Here is a 14893-nt window from a genome sequence, read left to right as displayed (position 1 = left end):
TATTTTCAGTCTAATGTGACACACTTCTTTTTTTCCCCTCACAACATCATACATGTATACTATATAATGATGAGGGACTCCTTCCATCTTCTGTGCAATTCCCCTTCTCCCTCCCGTTCCCTCCCACCTCTCTTCCCTATTTAGTGGTAATCTTCTCATGCTCTTCCTCCCTACCACATTTTGAGTCACCCTCCTTATATCAGAGAAGACATTCAGCATTTGTTTTTTAGGGATTGGCTAACTTCACTTAGCATAATCTGCTCTAATGCCATCCATTTCCCTGCAAATGCCATGATGTTATTATTTTTTAGTGCTGAGTAATGTTGAGAGCCACAGCAGAAGGGGCCCCAGCAAACTTCCAGATGCCAGCAAACTTCCAGCTGCCAGCTGATGATTGGCTCACAGCGGCCCCAGCAATCTTCTAGCTGCCAACTGATTGGCTCCTCTGCGGTGATGCTCATTGGGCCGTTTCCCCCACCCTTTCAGACCACGGAGCTGCTCATTGGGGGACTTTTTTTGGCTCTGCCCACGCGACCCAGCCAATCAGCCTCAAGAGCAGAAGGAGTGGAGGAGGTTGAGAGGCTTGTGGGAAGCCGGTGGTGGCAGTTGGGCTCTGAAGGTTTTTCCTGAGGAGCTGTGTGGTTTGGTGTGTGTGTTCTAAAAATAAAGTTCGTTTCTTTTGACAAGTGGCTCCTGAATTGTGCCCAGCCAGACTGCAGCAGAGTAATATTTCATTGTGTATAAATGCCACAATTTTTTTTATCCATTCATCCATTGAAGGGGAAAAAAAGTGAAGTGTGTCACATTAGATTGGGTAAAGAGAAGTGATGGGAGAGGAGGGGAGGGGAAGGGGGGAAAGGAAGGACAGCAGAATAAAATAGACATCATTATTGCTGTATGGATATATGTGACTGTATGACCAATGTGATTCTGCAACCTATACACTTAGAAAAATGAGAAATTATACCCCATCTGATTCAAATGTATGATATGTTAAGATCATTTTATTGTCATGTGTAACTAATTAAAACAAATAAAAAATTAATTTTTTTAAAAAAAGAAATTATACTCCATGTATGTAGGTCAAAATACATTCTACTGTCATATATAACTAAAAATAACAAATAAAATAGTTTTTAAAAAGAAGTTAATTCAACTTGAAGAGAATCAGAAAAAAAAAGATATTTTCAGTGGCATAAATTTCTAAATTTAATAATACTCCTGGATCAAAATTTCATTATGATAGTTATTTGTATGTAATCAATTTAATAATTATGACTGTTATAAAATTTATTAGATAATTATTAAACATAAAAGTGTATTTCAGTTAACTGTCCTCCAGGTGTTGATGTATCAGTGGATGACTATTTTTAATTATAAGAGTAAGAAAGAATTATTTATCTAGACTACTACTGGATTTTTTTTATTGATTGAAAAACTGAGAAAATATATATATATATATATATATATATATATATATATATATATAGTAGTTAAATGACATGCTACAATTTAACCATATATTAGTATGAGTAGTACTCTTAGCACATCAAATAATGAAGTTAATCAGAATTATGGAAATTTCAGGACCAAAAGGACCTGGGATATTTTTCCCAACACTCAAGTGAATAAGAAAAGGGAGTCCCAGAGAAGGGACACAACTTACCAATGTCATGCTGAACCATGTTGGAGTGTGAGGTAAAAAAAAAATCTATAATACTAATTGTTTTTATTTAAAATTATTGTTCATCATCGATATCTTGTATTAATTGTGATTTTATAAGTATTTTATTAAGATATTATTTGATTATCAAGTTTTTGTAGTCCCTTTATATTTTGCATCACAAAGTTGAGTACATTAATCCACCTACTCTAGTCTTGGTCCTTTGACTTACTCAAGATATATGTAATTTAATGTACTCACAAAAATATTATCTAGCTATGTGGTGGCAAATGTGGGAATGGAACCTTGGACTCCCGACTCCTAGATTGAGCTCAAAATTTTAATGTTCCCTTAACAGTACATATAAATGTCTGCTCACCCCAAATAGCAAACAGTGTATGTTTCTATCTTACTGCCTCATTTTTTTCTTACATTGTACCAAGCTTTTTGACTGATATTTGACCGAGTAATGTGTTGCTTACTCAATGTATGACCACAAGAATTGGATCCTAATTAGAATAAGTTGTACTCTGTGTGTGTATAATATGTCAAAATACACTTTACTGTCATGTATATCTAAAAAGTCTAAAAAGAACAAATACAAACAATTTAAAAACCATAGTCGCACTTTTATTGATACAGCTGGGAATTAAATGTGTATTAGCTATATGCAAACATGCAAGTTCTCTCTGCCAATACCACTCCTCATTCCCTACCAAGTCCTCTTTTATTCATTTAATAAGAAAAAATCTAATAAAACTCAGTGGTTTCTTCCCCCCATCTCGTTGACTCAGAAATAATTTATTTAAATATTTAATCATTGTTGATCTATAGCGGTTACACCATTTGGATGTCCTGATCCAACATCGAGGTCGTAAACCCTAACTGTCGATATGGACTCTTGAGTAGGATTGCGCTGTTATCCCTAGGGTAACTTGTTTCGTTGATCAATAATTTGGGTCAATTAATGAGTTATAATTTGGACATGTCATGTCTAGATTATTATCATTCGGAGGTTAATTTGTACTCCGAGGTCACCCCAACCAAAATTTTTAGTCTATGAACAATGATTTTAATTCCTTAGATATCGTTAAGATTGTGAGACTGTTAAATTTAAGCTCCATAGGGTCTTCTCGTCTTATTAAAAAATTCCCGCCTCTTCACGGGGAGGTCAATTTCACTGATCAAAAGTAAGAGACAGTTAAACCCTCGTTAAGCCATTCATACTAGTCCTTATTTAAAGAACAAGTGATTATGCTACCTTTGCACGGTCAGGATACCGCGGCCGTTAAACGTATGTCACTGGGCAGGCAGTGCCTCTAATACTATTTATGCTAGAGGTGATGTGTTTGGTAAACAGGCGAGGTTAGTGTTTGCCGAGTTCCTTTTACTTTTTTAATCTTTCCCTTATGCATACCAGTGTTGGGTTAACAGTGTTATTAATAATGGTTTTATGGTTTATTTAGTGTTATGGAGTTGTTAACTATCAGTGAGTTATTCGGTCTGATATAAGCTTATGCAGGGAGAATAATTTCTTGTTACTTATTTTAACATAATTTCTTCTATTAGGAAAATAGATTAGTCCAGTGTTGATTTAGGAGGTTATTAAAGGAGTCAGGTATTAAGTTTTGATAATTAGATTAAGCTTTAATGCTTTTTTAATTGATGGCTGCTTTTAGGCCAACTATGGAGGTTGGTAGGTTTACTCTCTAATTAAGGTTTATTCCTCGACTCTAAAGAGCTGTCCCTCTTTAGAATAACATTTAAATTTACATTTGGCTTATTTGTGTTTTAGGTAAATTTAAAGTAGAACTAAAATTCTAATCTAGACAACCAGCTATAACCAGGCTCGGTAGGCTTTTCACCTCTACTTATGAGTCATTCCACTATTTTGCGACATAGACGGATGGGCTCTTGTAAGCTGCTCATAAGTAGCTCGTCTGGTTTCGGGGTGTTTGGCTTAAATTCTCTTTGTCAAGCATTTTCTGGTTAAATCATTATGCAAAAGGTAAAAGAGTTAATTTTTGCTTTTTGGTACTATGAATTTATTCTTTCATCTTTCCCTTACGGTACTTTCTCTATAGCTCCTGATATAAATTTCTATCTCCTATACTTTATTTAGGTAAATGTTTTGTTTATTGGGTGGATTGTATTTGGAGGTGGGAAAAGGTTGGGCTAGTATTAGTTCAAAATGTTCATGGTGAATGAAATCTCTTGGGTGTAAGCCGGGTGCTTTAGATTAATAAGCTACATTTTGGTTCTTCCAAACACACTTTCCAGTATGTTTACCTTGTTACGACTTGTCTCTTCTTATATATTTGGATAAATAAATTATTTATGATGTTGTATGAAAATATATTTGAAGAGGGTGACGGGCGGTGTGTGCGTGCTTTATTGCCCTATTCAGTTAAGCTCTCTATTCTTTTTTTTTTTTCATCTTTCATACATTTGATTCAAGTGAGTTATGCATTTCCATTTTTACCCCAAATACAAATTGCAGAATCACATCAGTTACACATTCACAATGTTTACATAATGCCATATTAGTGACTGTTGTATTCTGCTGTCTTTCCTATCCCCTACTATCCCCCTTTAACTTACTACTAAATCCACCTTATGCTCTGAGTTTCATAAAAGCTATTGTGAAAATTTTTCTAAGGGAATAGAAAATGTAGCCCATTGCTTTCCACCTTATAGGCTACACCCTGACCTAATGTATTAATGTAAAATTTTCTTGCTTACTGTTAGACCTTTTTAGGGTTTGCTGCAGATGGCGGTATATAGGCTGATATTTGCTAAAGGTGGTGAGGTGTATCGGGGTTTATCGATTATAGAACAGGCTCCTCTAGAGGGATATAAAGCACCGCCAAGTCCTTTGAGTTTTAGGCTGTTGCTAGTAGTACTCTGGCAAACATTCTTGTTTGTTAAATGTTTATGTTTAGGGCTAAGCATAGTGGGGTATCTAATCCCAGTTTGGGCCTTAGCTATCGTGAATTCAGATAATTTAAGATTACTTTCGCATTTGATTTTCATTATTATCAAGACTTTTTACAGTTTAATAATATTTTAATCTTATTTAATTAATCTCTTAATCACGCTTTACGCCGTGTTTTATTAACAGGGGTTAATCGTATGACCGTGGTGGCTGGCACGAAATTTACCAACCCTAACTTTAGCTACCTATCTCCCTGGAACATCCTGCGGTTATCAGGATCATCAGACATCTTGCAGCTGGCAGTTTTACCACCCACATCCAACAATTACTGATTAGAGAGCTTCCCCATCCCCAGCATATAAATACCCCTGTGTGAACAATAAAAATTTGCAGCTTGATCAGAACTCCTGTTTTGCTGTCATCTCTCGTGTCTCTTGTCCCTTCATTCCTCCCCACCTAGGTTTGCTGCCCACGTTGATGTGTCCTGCCGGTCAGGACAAGTCTGAAAAATGTAGGTCCAAGGAACTTGTAAACTCTTACTTAATTTTTTCCATTTAGGACTCAGTAAGTGAATTCTCTAAGCAGATATGTAGAAACACTGTTGATGGATTTCAGGATTATCTTCTATCACTTTCAACACTGGTAACAAAAATTTGTTAGATCAAGATTTGGGCATTCTTTTTCTTCTATAAGGCACAGGGTCTCTGGTCTAATTCCTAGGTCCTTGATTCACTGAGTTGAGTTTTGTGCAGTGTGAGAGATAGGGATTTAATTTCATTTTGCTACATATCGATTTCCAGTTTTCCCAGCAACATTTGTTGAAGAGGCTATCTTTTCTCCAATGTATGTTTTTGGCACTTTTGTCTAGTATGAGATAATAGTATTTATGTGGGTTCATCTCTGTATCTTCTATTCTGTACCAAGATGTGGGCTTATAAATTCATTCCTATGCCCCTGCTAAAAACTAAATCTAGGCATTGACTGGGAAAACATATTTCATTTATATTTAATATTCATTAAAATGATAAGAAAGAATTATTCAAGACAATCACTACAGGCAGTTTCCCCACTATAGAGGAAAGAGATTGGACTCAACCACAAGATTGAATGTAGATTTAAAGCCAAGTAATAGATTGGAGGGGATGACTGAGGGAAAACTATTAAGGGAAAACATCAAATGTAGAGTGATTATTATTTTCTCTTCCTTCCTTCCTTCCTTTTCCTTTTTTTCCAGTACTAGGGATTGAACCCACTGTGTTGCATGTGCTACACAAGTGCTCTACCACTGAATGGGTGTTTCTTGCCAGGATTCTTTTTTTTTTTTTGGATACTGGGGATTGAACTCAGGGGCACTCAGCTACTGAGCCACATCCCTATCCCTATCTTGAATTTTATTTAGAGACAGGGTCTTACTGAGTTGCTAAGCACCTCACTGTTGCTGAGGCTGGCTTTGAACTTGTGATTCTCCTGCCTCAGTCTTTCAAACGCCTGGGATTATAGGCATGCACCACTGCACTCATCTTTGACAGGATTCTTGATGAAGGAAGGCCAAGGATGTATACATCTAATGTGAAGGATGAGAAATTTGATCAGTTATTTAGGAGGGGGGATTCTCTTTAAACTAACTGAGGATTATTGCTAAAAGTGGGCTAAGCAGGCATAGGAAAGATGGGGCCAAAGTAAAGATCTGATCAGGAATAGAGCTCAGAAGAACCTGACTAAAGCTTGGCCAAAGACAGAATCATTGTTAAAATGTTATAGACAATTCATGATAAATAAAAATGTCCCTTTCCATGTCTGCTAACCTATTTTTCTTACCTTCTTTTTATATCTAATGTCTATTATTTATAAGAAAATTAAGTAAACTATTAATGAGCAATAACGTTTTGATTTCTGGAAGGTAAGTTGTTGAGACTGGGAGAAGATTGGGTTTAGTATTGATTGTAGATTATACCTCTTACTACTGTGAATCTCCCTCTTCTTCACATAAATATAAAGGAGCAATGATATTTGACTTCCTCTACCAAAAATGTCAACTTCAGAGAGCTGTAAACTCAGCTGATAGCAACAATTACTGAATTGTCTCATCTGTCATATAAAGGAAATTCATTGAGGACCTGAGGTTTAATTAGCTGTCACCATCATTTTGTCAGCATTAAGATAGCAGAGTTAATCTCCCCACAAAAAACAATTAAGTGGCAAAGAATGTATTATAACACAGCTCATGATCAAGTTACTGTGAACCTCAAGCAGTAATGGCAATCTTAACCTTCAGCTTGTGCCACCCTCATGCAGACATTTGAGAATTCAGTCTGAAGAATCAGAGATCAGGGGTGCCATAAAGTGCAATATGAAGTAGAGGTTGATGTTGAAATTCAAATTACACCTTCCATACCATGGCCCAATTGGGGATGTTTTCTAACTATTTTATTATCCAGGAAAATTAGAAATTGAGACTGAGTTTAATTGGCAAATGTATTGCCATTTGAACAGGATTGTGCTATGAGTAATTAAATAGGATGTGACTGGAAAACAAAGAGGGTATGATTTGCTTCTGCCTCTATTCATGTTGTAGATGTCTACAAATGTCAATTTAGGAACCCAAGAACATTGAATAGTTCCATTGTTCATAGAAATATCTCAATAATCTGATGTGATTTTTTTTTCACAACAAATCCTGTTACATGGTTGTGGAAATAGGTAAGTGAATTGCCAGAAAAAATAAAGTTAGTTGATTACTATGACAAGTCTCTCTGTCATTTTACAACTTTTGATTATACACTGTGTCAGCTGTCTGAGTTCAAGAACAACAGTGTATCTAAGAAAAGCAGAAATTAGATAGTAACTCTCAAAGGCAATTTAACAAATTCAATCCTTTTTGAAAGGATAAGTTTCTCTTGAAATAACCGAGTTATAAAGAAGGATATGCCCCCTCCTCAACATTAAATTTCATAGAATTCTGAAACAATAATATAATTTTCAGTATAGAAGGTTTCTGGATGGAAACTCTGGCTAGTCATCCAGCTCCTATAGTCAATTCTCCATTCTGAGTTTAAATTTGTTCACCTGTAAATTATAGTTATTTCTTTCTTATAGGATGGTTATGGGAAATAAAACCAATAACAGATATAAAGCACTAGGAATGTAAAAATGCTCAATATATATTATTGTCCTTTCCAGTTCCTTTTTCTTGTTGACCGATTTTGAAGAAAACCACCAAAGATTTTCATAAATTTTTGAAGTCACTGAACATTGTTGTACAGATAATCTCTACGTTTTCAATCAGTATTCATTTTATATCGTGTTGCACATTACATTTTTCACAGCACTTTTACTTTAATCATTAGGTCCATGATTGACAAATGTATCTCCATGACAAACAGGATTATGATAAAGCAAATGAGGCACTTTGGGTGCAAATGTTAAGGAAACTCTCATCTTCAGGGTTGTGTAAAAACACTTCACTTGTCACACCTTAATACTGGTCTTGATCATCACTGGACTTTAAGTTTTTCTAATAAGTCAGATATTTTCCATTTCAAGAACTTTACCATAATATCTAGTCCCTGGTAAATGCTTGATAAATTGTATTAAATAAATGAATGAATGATTGAATAAATGAACAGATTCTTATCTTGTGGAATGGGAAAGGTATGAATTTGTGGTAGATTGGAATGAATGTTCCCAATTCTTTAACTGCCTTCCATGACTTACTGATTGGGTTTTTAGGAATAGCCATATTATGTTATTTGCCATTGGGATGCCAGTAGACATGGTACATGCAAAGTTTCATAGTTGGACTTATCCTCTGCTACTACATTAAGAAGAATAGACAAAAGCTATAGATCTAAGGAGGATGAGATGCATATGAAGTATATTTGGATCCATTCTAAAAATTAAGGCCAAGTACAGCTGAGGCCCAATCCAGAGCAGCATATGGAGAATAAATGATTGTTGTTTTAATTCACTGAGTTTTGGGGTGCTTTGCTTTGCAACATATTTGTAAAAATAGCTGATTGATATAAAGGGTTAAATGATTTCCCTAAGATGACATGACTTATCCATGATAGATTTAGGAGTAGAATCCAGGACCCCTGATACCTAACATTGTGCTCTTTCTACCATAACATGATACAGAAATGAGTGATTGTTTTTTACTTTTCTGGATACCCTGGGTTGGTAATAACCTGAGTTTCCACCATTTTCCTGCCAGGTACATTCTCTTTGGGTCCTCCAATGAAACACCTTGTTTCATGCAATGCTTTATTCTGTTATTTTTTTTAGTTTCATCCCTCCCCCTCTATAGTTCTTAGGTCACGTCAATTGTAATTTATTGCAATTTGTATTTCTAAAGTCACAGTCTTATTTGAACTTTGAAATGCCATTATTTTACTTTATTCAAGCCTCACAATATCTACAGATGACATTTTTATGTAGGTTACTCTAGATTAATTTTAATCTTAAACCAGTGTTGAGGGACAAAGTAGGAGCTTAAATCAAGGCAATATAGGTGCCTGACTTCATTTGGGCCATACTGAGAGCTTTATCTAAATAAGAGAAAGAAGGATATACTCAAAAAAAAAAAAAAACACAAAAACAAAACCTGGAGAAGCAAATTGAGATGGGAAAGGTAGTGCCCTAGAAGGGTATGGTGAGTCCAAAGTGTCCATGAGAATTGGAGGGTAGCATTTTAGGCATCTCAGGAATAATCAAGCGGCTGCTTCTCCTGTAATTACTTGAAATTACCCAACATTTGTATCCTTTGCCAAATTCTATCTACCCTCTATTGGGACACAGGTTTGGGGGTGGAGGGTACTTTTACACTTTCTATCTTCATCCTATTTTAAGAGGGGAGCATCCAGTAGTAACAGATGCAGTGGACTTAGAATAGGATTAAGAGAGATGATATTTAGTGGCTTTTCAGAAGCTAGAGTATTTAATTTTTATTTAAGCCTGAGATTTCTGACTTTCTTTAATTTTATAGTAAGAATTCCACATACTCAGAAAATCATTTTTTAGAATATTAAAACAAAATTGTTACAGTATACATGCAAATCCTTAAAAACAGTACACCGAGCCTTTTAGTGAATTAAAAATAGTTTTCTGTCTTAGCCCCTTCAAAGGATAACCACATATAACTATTTCATTGAATGGCAGTGTATAAACACTCAAGTTTCCACTAAAAAAAACCCTGAAGAAACATATTCACTATAATCAGAGAGCTTGGTGAGTTGGAGTTTGGAAAAAGAGCAAACTAATAAACCCTCAGGCACCTTTATTATGTATATATTTTCACCACTTCCAAGTATATTTCTTATGATTTTTCAATTTATGCAAAGGTGAGTTGATTTTAAAATCTCCACCATGTGGTTTAGGAAAATATATATATACTGCATATTTTAGTGTGTTTTAAATACAGGTTGTTACTCCCACAGTATCTTTTATATGTAGAGCTTGGAAAGAAGGTGGTAGAAAACTTATCATAGAGAGTAAGCTTCCAGTGGTAGTGTCCTTGTATACTTTCTATTTCCTATTCTTGCCTTGTTGTTTTAGCTAGGAATTAAAATACTTTGTTGAATAGAAGTGGTGAATGCAATAAAAAGTTATTGGCATATGTTTTAGTCAACTTTCTTGTCACTGTGACAAAATACCTGAGAAAATCAACTTAAAGGAGAAAAGATTTATTTGAGCTCCTGGCTTCAGAGGTTTCAGTCCTTAATTACTTAACTTTGCTTATTTTAGTTCTAATCTTAGGGAAAAAGCTGTCAGCTTTCCACTTAGCCCTATCACTTTGGCCCTTTGGTGAGGCAGAACACCTTGGCAGGAAGTGCATAGAAGAGCAGAGGTACTCAGCTCATGATGGCCACGGAAGAGAGAGGCAGACAGATAGAAAGAGAAATGAAAGGACTGGAGACAAGATATACCCTTCAAGAACATGCCACAAGTGACCCACCTCCTTTAATTAGGACACATCCCTTAAAGTTCCCACCAGTTCCCAACAGTGCCACCAATTGGGGACAAAGACTTCAACACATGACCCTTTAAATTAAGGAAGAAACAGACATATAGACATATGATAGGGAACCAAGAAAAATATTCACAGATTTATAGTTTATTCATTTCTACCAAGGTGTCATAAACACATCATATTAAAATGACAGTCTCTTCAAATAAACAATGTTGGGAACAAGTGGATATCAACATGTGAAAGAATATAGCCATATCCTTATTTTATACCATACACAAAAATCAACTCAAAAGGAATTAAATAATTAATTGAAAAAATCTGAAACTGAAAAAATACTGGAAGAAAACAGGGGAAAAGTTAGGAGTCATGGGTCTGGTAAGTTAATTTTTGACTATGATCCCATTTGTACCTTCAACAAAAGCAAACATACAAATTGATCCAAAGGAAATAAAATCAGTGGAAAAGAAATTTCCATATCCTTTTCAAATTATTCACAACAGTCAAGATATAGAAGTAACAAAAATGTCCATCAATGGATAAATGAATAAAGAAAATGTGGTATAACTACACAATAGATTACTATTTTAACTTAAAAAGAAGGAAATCCTGACTTTTGCAATAATATGGATGAACCTAGAGGGCATTATACTAAGTAAAATAAATCAAGCACAGAAAAAAAAATGCCACATGATCTCACTCATATGGGAAATTTAAAAAAGATGACCTCATAAAATAGAGAACAGAATGGTGGTTAAAAGGAATTGAGTGGAGGGGTTTGGGAATGTGTTGGTCAAAGGGTGAGTGAACATTTCAGTTAGATAAGAGGAATGAGTTCTGAATGATCTATTGTACGTGGATACTATAGTTAATAACCATGAATTATATTCTTAAAAACTGCTAAGAATAGATTTCAAATATTCTTCCCTAACCCTTCTTATCTTTGCCGGGTGCTGGAGCTGTTCTAGAACTCCATCTGTGGGCACTTTCCTGGTCTTAGCTTTGCTCCCCCAGGTTGGAGTATGGTTATTAGAAATAGTCCCTAGACCACCAAGTCTAATGCTAAGATAGGTTTATCCTGTTTTGTAAAGTTGATTGATGACTAAACAGTTTTATTTACAAGTGACTATTTGGTAAATGAATGATTTAACTATGTGTGTGTGTGTGTGTGTGTGTGTGTGTGTGTGTGTGTGAGAGAGTGCGTGCGCGCGCATGCGCATGCACATGTGATATATATATATATATATATATATATATATATATATAGACGGAGCAAGATGTTAACAGAATCAGATCCTCTAGTGATCATTTTCCCACAAGTACATCAAGTTAATCATCTATTTATACACACAAAACTACTTTCACAAGAGCCATAGAAATCAGGAGAGAGACTATAGTGCCTGCTTTGAGTATAACAAAATTAAAAAATAAATACTTTGAAGAGGGCAGGAAGGAAAAAATTGCCTGTGTAACCCCTGCCCAAACTTCAAGCATTCAAGCATATAAAGAAAGAATTTCCACTTGGAGGGGGAGAGGAAATTAAGTCCAGAGCTTAGACTTGAAACACAGTACCAGACCCATCATGGTGAAACAGTGCTGACCAAAACCCCATGACCCCTACTGATAGTCCAATACCTGCAGATTAATCCACTAGACCTGTCACAGGCCAGTAGACTACCTCAACTCCTCCTCCTGCAACCTCAGGAGGCAGAGCAGGGAGCAAAATTCCACCCATGGAAAAGGGTACAAAGCTAGCATAGAACTTTTTCTTAGAGTTCAATGCCAGGCCCATTACAGTGAGGCCCAGTGTTCATTAGAAACTGAAAGCACGTACACAGGCAAGAGCTCACAGTTGGAGCCTATAAACTGAAACTGGGCAGAAGGTGGAGACCTGTGGTAGGTAGGACAGAGTCAGTTTTTTTTTTTTTAATTTTAAATTTAAAAGGATAAAACTTGAAATATTATAATTGCATTATTTTCATGAAAACAGTTGCCTGGTAACATATTGCTTCTGTATCAGTTCCATAAACAAGGCAAGGACCTAAAACATTCACAGAGTCCTATTGAGAAACAAGCTTAGGATTTCAATACGGCCTTTTGCTTGGTCAGTGCTGAGCCGGGAACTTATAAGAGATTGGTGAACATTGCCTTGATTATTAATGCTATGAGACAGGAAAGTACTTGTTCTTCCTCCTTGAAGAAAGAATGAGGACTTTTCAGTCATATCTGTGGAGGTATCCCAGTGCCATAAGGATCCATCTTCAGAACAAGTAAATAGATGATCTGGGTTGGATGGATGAAAATGAACTTCCCACATTTCAGTATCATGAACTTTCAGCAGAGATACACACATAGTATCTTGTCTAATATGCCAAATACTCAGCATTCCATCCTGGACACCAATAGCTACAACACTGCTGATGGTTGAGATGTTTGTCAACACAGTGAAGTGGCGTTCAGTCACCAGTCAATGATAATATCTGAGAAGGTTCATTTCCTTGTTGTCTGAAGTTCCATATTTTTAACTGTCCACCTGATTCTATTGTAAGTATCTCAGGAATTTGAAGGAAGCTCAGAGCATGTAGTGTACTGCTATCTGCATTATCTATAGTTCTTATAGCTTCCATGTGATCAACTCTGAAAAGATTTATTCGATAATCCTCTCCAAACATGACAATTTCTGGGTTGTTGCACACAATGCTTGTACGTGGGGCACTGTTGTAGGAAGGACTGCAAAGCCCCATATGGTAGTGGGCTGCTGTCCACTGCTGGTTGACTGACAGTCTGGTTATTTGGATGATGGAGAAAAACTGTTAAACATCTTGTTGAGGAAGCAGCTATAATTCTTTCCTGGTCAAAAAAACTGTAAACTCACGACATCACCATGGTGTTTGATATCACGCAATAATTGATTGTCTCTTTTGAATCCTCCATCAAATTCCCCAAATCTCTAATAGACCACAATGAAACATAATTTTTCTCATTGTCCCAAGAGCCAGTAGCAAAGGATGTGTGCTCTGCAGGCTTCCTGGAGGCACTGGTTGCCAGTGGGTTTTGCTGATTTTCTGAACACAAACTTGGCATAAATTTCCTCTATGTTGAAGGCAACTGACAAAGTCAATTTTTTGACATGTATCATTTCAGACATTGAGTGGGCCTGGGGTACCTCCCATAACCTGTGACTATGTGATTCTTGTGGCTATGAGAAACAGGTGAAACCCAGCTTAGCATTAGCCTTGATGGTCAAGGGACTGTTTCCACCACCCATATCCCAATTTGGGACAGAACATATAATACTAGGATAATGCCCACAGATAGAGCTCTAGAAGTGCCCCAGTGGAACATTCTCATATTTCAGCATATATGGGCTCTGGTGCATTACTGGGACCATGCAGCACTGAGGTTCAGGGATAACACAACTTAGTATCTGCCTAGGTGACCAGAAATTGAATTTAATCAGCACGACCTCACCCTGGGGCAGTTTAGTGTGCTGACAGACCCCATCTTCCAGGGATAGAACAAGGCAGCAATCATAAGACTTTGTTCTTAGTGCTGGGTTGGTGAAAATTAACACAGGGCAGATATTAATGAGCCTCAACCCTAGGTCTATCTGTGAATGGAAACTTTGGAAGATATTGGTCTCAGGGAGTACATATAACCACAATTGTATTACATGCAGCATCATCTTGGGCTGTTTGTAGTAGTCTTGGGCTATAAGTCCACCTCAGGAGTATGCAATTCATAACAGTGTAGGCCATGGTTCTACCCTACTGTTATGCTGATCTTGACAGGTTGTGGGCTCTGTATGATATAGTTTGGTGGCTGTGGAGGTCAGAAGCATGATATAGGAGCCCAAGTCTGGTTCATCCACAGTAACTCTGTCCAGAACCAGGCAGAATCTTACAGTGCCTAACCATAGTCCAATAACTGGAGATGAGAAATCTGGGCCTACCTCATCCTCAGGGAGACTCTGCTTTCTAGAAACTCACCTCAGTTTTTTATGCACATGATAATGGGATATTTGATACAGACATGGACATGAACAACCCTCGAGTACAGAAAAAATGCCAACACACCAAAAGCAGATTCTCAGTAAACCTGAAAATGGGAATCAACCAGTACTAAAATAATGAAAATGACTACTGGCTGAGAGAAAATAAGTAGCTTGCCTAGGATTTCTGGAAAGAAAGACACAAACCAGATTAAGAAAACTGGAATAAACATTTGATCTTTTGATGCCCATATGATATTACATGCCAACAAGCTTCAAGAGTATTTAGGAAATGATCTCACCTAATGCTCAGAATAAGGTGCCCAAAACTGATGAGGC

The 14893-nt window shown here is 36.5% G+C and overlaps 1 non-coding gene and 1 pseudogene across 1 annotated transcript; both read right to left on the bottom strand.

Moving 5' to 3' along the window:
- Window positions 1-3541: 3541 nt before the first annotated feature.
- Window positions 3542-13711, bottom strand: LOC143638567 (nucleoporin Nup43-like; annotated as a pseudogene).
- On the bottom strand, window positions 3920-4900 carry LOC143639605 (18S ribosomal RNA). Its single transcript, XR_013154748.1, has one exon. It is a non-coding gene; the product is annotated as an 18S ribosomal RNA (ribosomal RNA).
- Window positions 13712-14893: the final 1182 nt, after the last annotated feature.

This window comes from Callospermophilus lateralis, chromosome X (assembly GCF_048772815.1).
Source record: "Callospermophilus lateralis isolate mCalLat2 chromosome X, mCalLat2.hap1, whole genome shotgun sequence".
Taxonomy (NCBI): Eukaryota; Metazoa; Chordata; class Mammalia; order Rodentia; family Sciuridae; genus Callospermophilus; species Callospermophilus lateralis.
The sequence above is the reverse complement of the archived record's forward strand: the minus strand, read 5'-3'. Positions and strand labels throughout refer to the sequence as shown.